Genomic DNA, 8851 nt, shown 5'->3' on the forward strand with positions numbered 1-8851 from the left:
TGTATAATCGTATTACTGGGGCGCTGGAGTGCTTACGTAGTTTTTGGTGGTCTTTTTGTATATTTGTATATTTATATTTACTATGACAAAGTGTCACAATGTATTGCCGCTAATTATACCCAATCATTTATTGTATTGTTAGGGTAGATTAGTCCAATATGCTACACCTCCCTTTTTAAAGAAATGACGTAATATATGTAGTCATTTAGTTCTCAATATTAATATTGTGTTTAGAAAGGAAATTTTTTTTAAAATGATATTGATTTTTCGTATTAATTATTAGCAATGTTTCGTCTCAAAGCATTTTTGTATAATGACAGAATAATACAAAAAATTTATGTTGAATTACGATATTTTTGGATTTATGTTTTCTTTCTTATAGTAACTAATAATAGTAACTTTCTTAGAAGGAAAAATAATTAATTTTTTTTTTTTTTTAGGTTGATCAGACATTTTTTTAAGTGAAATGAAACGTTTTATTAATTATATATTTTTAGTCTATCCTTATGTACTTTTTGTTTCTTTTGTTTTGTATCTCTAATTACTATGTTATCTCTGTCTTCTATGGTTTCTACAGTATAAGGGCCTAAATACACTGGATCTTACTTATGACCCGATTCGTTCCTTAGTATAACTTCATCTCCTATTTTTAATTGAAAATCTGAAGTTTTCTTTTCATAAAGTTGTTTTCTATATTATACAGTGCTTCTATTCTATCTGTTTTATTAAAATTTGCGAACTGCCTTGGTAATCTTCCAAAGACTAGTTCATATGGACAATAATTACACATGACTGATGGTGTTGTGTTGAATATGTAAAGTATTTTATCCAAACGTCCCAATCAGTTTTATCTGCAGAGATGTATGAACGAATGTATTCATTGAATGTTCTATGACTTCGTTCGATTGTCCCTAAAGTCTGGTGGTGATATGCTGTGGATGTAAGATTTTCAATCTTCATATATTTACACATATCTTCAATTACATTGTTTTTATACTCGGTACCCATGTCCGAAATGAACGTCTTCATTGGACCGTTCTTTAGTATACAATTTTCGAATATAGCTTTTGCGACAGTATTTGCGCTCTTGTTCGCAACAGGTATGGTTACTAGATACTTCGTCAAATCACATATTAGTGTGACGATGTATTCGTTGCCATATTCTGATTTCGGTAGTGGACCAACTGTGTCCACTATCACTATATCAAAAGCATTTGTTGGCGTTTCTGTGTGAGTCATTGGGGTCTTTGTATGTGTCGTTGTTTTTGACATTTGGCATTTATGACATCTACGTATGTACTCTTTTATATGACGAGTCATATTTTTCCAATAATAGTGTCTTTTTATTTTCGCTAGCGTTCTTGTAATGCCTGTATGACCTCCTTGAATTGGATTGTCATGACATGTAGACAGTATCGATTGTATCTCTTTTTCAGTTTTTATAATGGTCACCGGCTGGAGTAGCGCTACTCTTAATGATTTCAATTATATATTGCCCATATTTTTGAAATTATCTATTGAAATGGTTTCAAAGATTTTTTCACTGGGTGCCAATTTGAGTGATTTTTAGTATACCGGCTTGCATTTCAAGCCTTTGGAAGAACTGACCTAAATCAAAAATTCCATTGGTATATAAATCGTCAACATCAATTCTTGCAATAACTTTATTTCCTCGTTTTAGTAAACAAATAGATTCAGTTATTCGCAAGGTCACTACTTTTCGTACTTCATCATTTGTTATGACTTCGTGTACGTTGGGCTTAGATACATTTTGGATACTTTGCCTAGGCAATAGTTGCTTATTTGTTACTGTACAGTTTTCTTGTCTACTTTGTTGCCTGGTAGTGACTTTCAGAACTTTATGTTGCATGTCTTTGAGTTCTTTTATATTTATGCGTGAGAGTGCGTCTGCTACAAAATTATCTTTCCCCTTTAGGTATTCTACTGTGAAGTCGTATTCTTCAAGCTCTAGCCGCATGCGAGTTAATTTAGAACTGGGATTAGTCATAGAAAATAGGTACGTTAATGGTCTATGGTCCGTTTTAATGGTGAAATGTTTGCCATAAATGTATGGTCTAAAATGGGTAATTGCCCAATGAATTGCCGCTAGTTCTTGTTCCGTTGTACTCTTATTGCTTTCTCCTTTTGTAAATGAACGTGATGCATAAGGTATTGGGAGCTGAATCCCGTTACGGTTCTGAGCTAGAACCGCTCCGCAAGCTTGTTTACTAGCATCCGTTTTAATGCAAAATTTTTTGCGAAAATCAGGATATTGTAATAGTGTGGGGTGCATAAGATTTTCTTTAAGGTATTCGAATGCGTTCTGGCATTCGCTTGACCATTCAAAAGGGACATTCTTTTTACATAATCTAGTTATGTGCCGTGAATAGTCGGCGAAGTTCCTTATAAATCGACGATAATAATTGCAGAATGCTACAAATCGTCTTGCACTGTCCGCATCATGAGGGACAGGATAATTTTTGATGACCTCATATTTCTTGTCATCTGGCAATACTCCTTTGTCTGTGCATTTGTGACCTAGGAATGCCACTTCGTGCATGAAAAATTAACATTTTTCTGGATGCAACTTTAGGTTATATTTCCTACATACATTAAAAACGTCAGTTAAGTTTTTAATTTTTTAGGAACTAGGAAGTGTGGGCTGTTATATTCAGATACAGACGGTTCGATGATTTTGTCGCTTATTAATTTCCCTACTTGTTTTTGAATTTCGTCAATATGGCTATGCGGGCTTCTGTAGTTTTTTATATAAATGGGTTCATCATCTTTAAGTCTTAATGTTTGTTTATAAAAATTTTTTGTTGACATTGGTTCGGTTTCCAGTCCGAACACATCACTATACTGTGTGCATAATTCTGTTAATTGATTTTTAAATTGGTCTGGAAAATTTTTCTTTAGTTTTGAAAGTATTTGTTCGCTTCTATTTCCAGTGTCGGTATTATGAATGTCATAATCTTTTAAATTTTCATATTGTATTTTATTTACTTTGAGCAATTGGTCGAAATTATTTGTATTTAGAAGTCGAACGTATACATGTTTGGATGCTGCTATTGTATTTGCAACATAAATCCCATTGGGTATTTCTTGATTAGGAACAAATATGAAATCATTTACAACATTAATGTCTATTTTCCGAATAACTTGTGATCTGGCTGGCAGAAGAACTGTATTGTTGCCAGCGCTATATGTTATCGGAACATATATTGGATAATTGAAATTTTGGGGTCTATTTATAAACCAGTCTTCACTTGGTTTGAAATCTAGTTGACAATTGAATTTCTTTATAAAATCAATGCCTATTATTCCATCACATGGTATTGCAAAATTTGGGTTTACCAAATGAAATTCATGTGGAATAATATATTTTGTTGATTGGAGTTCTATTGAGGTTGTTCCTTGAGACTTTATCACACCTTGGCCTATGGCTTCGATGTTTATTATTTTTTCATTTTGAGTTATGAAGTTATCAGAATTTACTTTCAAAAGTGAGATATCTGCACCAGTATCTATAAGAAATGTTAGTTTATTTTCAGTTGAATGATTATGGACGGTTACGAATATATTAAGACTATAATTGATGGAATGAACTTTTACATTTATTGGTTGTTTCCTAAAGGGTTCTGTTAGTTTTCCGACGTATTTTGCGCGATTCTCACACTGCTATTATTATTATTACCATGGTTGTAGTTTCCGCGGTCTCTCCCTTGGTTTTGGCCTCGTCTACCTCCACGGTTACTATAGTTATTATTATTGTTGTTATTGCTGCCTCGGTTGTAATTGTTGTGGTAGTTATTTCTTCCACGATTATAACCTTGGGCGCCTCTATTATAATTATTTGCACCTCTTCGATAATAGAGTACATTGTTACTTTGACCTGTTATCTCTGTGCAACTGTTTACAAATTTGGAGATGGCATCATTCATGTTTGTGAATGTGCCTGCTTGCATGATAAGTTGTACTTTATCAATGGAGCAATTCTGTGTCATTGCTTTTACAGCTTGTTGTATTTATTTGCTAAGGATTGGCTGAGACCTTCACTGATATAGGCATATTCAAGGGCCTTTGTCAGTTTCTCCACCTCTTGGGTGTATTGGTTAGCCGTTTTATTTCTCTGTTGTAGATTCAGAAGTTTGGCAGATATCACTTCTACCGATTCTCCTTTTACTGCACTTGACAGTTGGGTAATGATTGCAGCAATCGTCTGCTCATTACTTATAAGGTTTCTTACATGGCCTTTAAGTTTAGTTTTTTTTAGGCTTATCGCTGTCGTTTCATGTGTGCTCTTTAAGCTATCTAGTAGACCTAGAGCATCCAAAAAACTTTGTAGATTTTCTGGTTTACCATCAAACTCTGGTATCAGAGAAGTGGCTAGTGGCTATCAATGTCTGTGCCATTTCAGAAATTGTTATTGGTTCAGATTTAAATTCAATTCGGTCGCTTCCTTCTAGCGTTTCAATGTCACTATCGGACTCAGCGCCGCTTGATTGAACAGATTCGTCTAGTTCTTTGAACTGGTCTGTGTTGAATTCAACCAATTGACTTAGACTTTCTGGTACATCTATCAGAATATGCCTTCTTTCTCTGATATTATTTAATCTTGTGTTTAGGGACTTTATAACCCTTAAACATTTGTTATTATGTTCAGATGTGAGCCTATTTGCATATTTATTTACTAATGTAACTATATTATTATATTCTCCTACTAATATCTCTATATGATTTTTCAAAGTTTCGGATCTTATTACTGCGTTTCTATTGATACATTTATAAGACTTATCAAACCTGAAGCGAAATTCGTCTATTCGTATCGCTATTTCGCTCCATTCCATTCTTGTCGTTAAAAAAAAAGTTTTTATTAAGCTTTCTTCTAATCCATATTTTTTTTTTAAGAAGTAGTACTATTGTAATGATCAGCAATAAGATCCACAACGCATTTATATCATCTGTGTGATCTATAATATTTACGTTATTAACTACGTTGGCGGTATTGTCCTTTGCCTCACTAGAATAGTGATATTAGTATTTTTTTTTCAATTAGTGTTTTTTAAGAAGCGGTTTCCCGCATCGGCTTGGGTTTAAAAATTAAAATTAAGGCAAATGTTGGCATTGGCATTTATTTATGCAGCCCGTTTGCGTTGTTTCTCACCTTGCGAAATCTTGCTTTCGATGTCCTCAATATGCTCTGTGTAGCATTGTCGGGATGCCTCGTCTCTGGCCAACTGGGTCATTTCCTTAACCAGTCGGCGTTGTGTAAGTAGCTTTACCCTTTTTCCGGAGCGTTTGTGCTTCTTTGGTTCCTTCCTTTCCTGCCTTGCCCGGTACTCAGCTATTGTGAGTGGGCGTGGTCCATCTGCAGGATTTTGCTGCAGAGCTTCTCCCAACGTTGGCAAGTCCCTTTGTTTCGTGGGATGTGCGTTTGAGAATTGTGGCTCTTCCGCCATCAATTATTATGTTTTATAATGTCATTTGTATTTATTAATTTATTTAATGCATAGTCGAACTGAGATCAGTCGACCGTAATTATTAGCACAACACTTTAAACACTTCGTGTGCCTCCTGTCACGGTCGCCATGTGAAGGGTGCTATTTTATTGTTTAAGAAAAGAAGAGCTTCTGCTCCGTTTGAAGTTCTTTATTTTAATGATCAAAGTGTGCTGAAGTTGGGTTCACCTAACCCGCACATAAATTGCTTATATCTATGTATTCTTACTTACATTTATACATATACATATGTATGCGGTGAGCAAGCTTTCACCATAGGTCACACAAATTGAATGTGAAATCACAGCATCAGGTGGAGAAGGAAGACGCGAAAGCAGCTGCAATGAGTGAATTACCCGTGGTGAAGAGCAGTACGTATGTAGAATCAGCGCAGCACAGCGGGCACCTGCTCTAATACCCAATCCCAGCCATGAATAGCCTTAGCCAGAGGTCACAGGCATTAAAAATTTTTACAAAGGCTAGGACTCCTTTGCGTGGCAGAGACTTCGCAGCACGGTTGTCGATGCTATCGTAACCAGGGATTTTCTTGATATGAAGCGCCTTCAGCTGCATCATGACTTTCTGCGGTGTGCTATGCCTAATGGGGCGAGCCGGTGCAGTCGGAGCGTCAGAAAATTATTGATTTCTACGCGGCTTGAGTCGTCTGTTAGGCTGCTATGGAAATTAATCTGATCCCCAAGAAGGGTAATTTTCAGATCTCTTTCGATAACCATGTTCGTCACGTACCAGGGGAGCCCAGATGCGTGACGTGCAGCTCTCGACTGGACCACACGGAGCATATTAAGCTGGGACTTGGCGGCAGTTCTCCACACCAGGATGGCATAACTCCACGTTGGAGCGAGTACGGCTTTGATTAGAAGAGCCTTAGAGCTCATTTGAAGTTTGCGTGGAGTGGAAGAGCCAGTCGATCTTTTTTAGCTTCGCCAGTGAATTAAATTTGACCGACGGGATGTGGGCCCTCCAGGTCAGTATCCGATCTAGATGAAGTCCTAGGTAGTAGTGCGATCTAACATTGGTGATAGGGCTTCCATCGAAGGTCAGATCTGTGCAGGTACCGAGCCACAGGGAAAAAGTTACACAGGCTGACTTTGAGGAGTTAATGGCCACATTCCATTTGGCAGTCCATTTTTCGATTGCATGCAGCCATTCCTGGACCTCGTTGGAGGCAGTTTGCAGTGAAGGATGAGACGCCAGCATGGCAGTGTCATCGGCGTAAGTGACCAGGAGCAGGTGAGCCGGGGGGACTTCGGTGTTGTTTGCGGGAGATGGCATGTCAGCAGTGTACAGGGTGTATAGGAAGGGCCCAAGAACACTTCCCTGTGGAACTCCTGCGTGAATCTCTTCCAGGCTGGATCGAGCATCACGCACTGCAACGTCGAACGTCCGATAAGAGATGAACGATCTCAGGATGGCATAGTAGGGAGCAGGAAGGAGAGCTTTCATCTTGTATAGAAGGCCCTCATGCCACACCTTGTCAAACGCTTGCTTCACGTCTAAAAAGACGCCGACCGTGTAGAGTTTGTTCTCCTGGTTTACCAGTCGATGTATTTGTTCAGGGCAGCCGTGGGACTTCCTGAAAACAAATTGGTGTAGAGGTATATGGTTCACTACTTGCGGCAGTTCCATCAGGCGGGCTAAGAGTATTCTCTCAAAAATCTTAGAGTATGTTGATAGCAGGCTGATTGGGCGATATGCATCGATCTGCGTTGGCGGCTTTCCGGCTTTAGGTATCATGATGATACGTGCACGCTTCCATTGCCTCGGAAAGTGCCCTAGCCTTAGCATGGCATTAAAAATTTTTACAAAGGCTAGGACTCCCTTGCGTGGCAGAGACTTCGCAGCACGGTTGTCGATGCTATCGTAACCAGGGGTTTTCTTGATATGAAGCGCCTTCAGCTGCATCATGACTTTCTGCGGTGTGCTATGCCTAATGGGGCGAGCCGGTGCAGTCGGAGTGTCCAGAAAATTATTGATTTCTACGCGGCTTGAGTCGTCTGTTAGGTTGAAGGGCATGAAGGTGGAGGTCAGGTGCGAAGAAATGCCCTCGCTTTTTCATCGTCCGTCTTGAGCCAGAGGCCACTTTGACTCAGGACGGGAGATTGAAACATCTGCTGTCTCTTGATACCTCTTGTGAGCCTCCATAACGAGAAGTTGCTGTTGTTATCTGGCCCAGTACCCTCCAGCAGGGTATCCAGATTTTCTCGTCGGGTCCTGGCTAGCAAACGATGCAGTTTGTTTGTGTTACTAGAGTATAGCTGTTTGATGCTAGGATCTCCTGTGGCGATATACCGTCTCCTGAGGCGCCTTTTGTGGGAGAGCAGCTCCCTAGCCTCCAAGCTCAAGATGGGAGCCCTCCTTGCGGTCGTGTGACGAGCTTGATGTGGGGGAGGTGTGGCCCTCCGTGCTGCTTCCGCGATTGTGGCTACGAGGTAATCTACATATGCTTCCAGACTATTGCAGGTGTCAATGGGGATGTTGAGATCTACTGTGGCCTCGATGTGCTCCTTGAAGGCCACAGTATTTGCAGTAGGTGACAGCATTTTAGTGACCCCTTAAAATAGCTGGGCGTCTTCATCCAGCACAAACAGCAGGGGGAGATGATCAGACGACAGTTCTGTCAGCGTTTCCACATTGATTACTTGCTGTCTGAATCCTTTGGAGATCCCGAAATCGATGGCACTTGGAGTGACAGTTGTTCGAAAGGGATAGCAAGTAGCTTCACCAGTTGCAACGATGTCGATACCTTTGCCCGCCAGAGCGGAGATCAGCACCCTGCCTCTAGTGCACATCCTGTAGTTTCCCCACCATCTCTGCTTTGCGTTCCAATCACCTGCCGCTAGGAACTTTGTGCCAAATTGAGCGATGATCAGCTCAACGTCAGCCTCCGTCCACCTGAGGTTAGGAGGGCAGTATACTGAGGCAATATTAAAAGTACCCCTGCTTGCCGTAAGCTGGATAACTGCTGCCTGGATGTGATTTTCCGACAGGGTGGAGAAGAGTTGATGGGAGATGTGTGATCTAATAAGGATCGCCGCACCTCCGCGTTGGCTGTCATCCGGGTGGTTGGCAGTGTGGAGGGTAAAGCCAGGAACTTTGAAAGTGGACCGGGAAACGAAATGGGTTTCCGACAGCAGAAGGATGTCGAGTTCGTGAAGCTCGATGAAGGCGAGGATCTCATTGGTCTTCGAGGAGACCCCATTGGCATTCCAAGCTGCTACCTTAAGAGGACCCATTTTGAGCAGCAGGAGGGAAGGTGCGATTTTGCAGGAGCAGTTGCATTAGTGTTTAAACTAGTGACATCATCCTGTCAAGCCTAGTAAACAGCTGTT

The sequence above is a fragment of the Drosophila mauritiana genome, unplaced genomic scaffold (assembly GCF_004382145.1).
Source record: "Drosophila mauritiana strain mau12 unplaced genomic scaffold, ASM438214v1 Y_23, whole genome shotgun sequence".
Taxonomy (NCBI): domain Eukaryota; kingdom Metazoa; phylum Arthropoda; class Insecta; order Diptera; family Drosophilidae; genus Drosophila; species Drosophila mauritiana.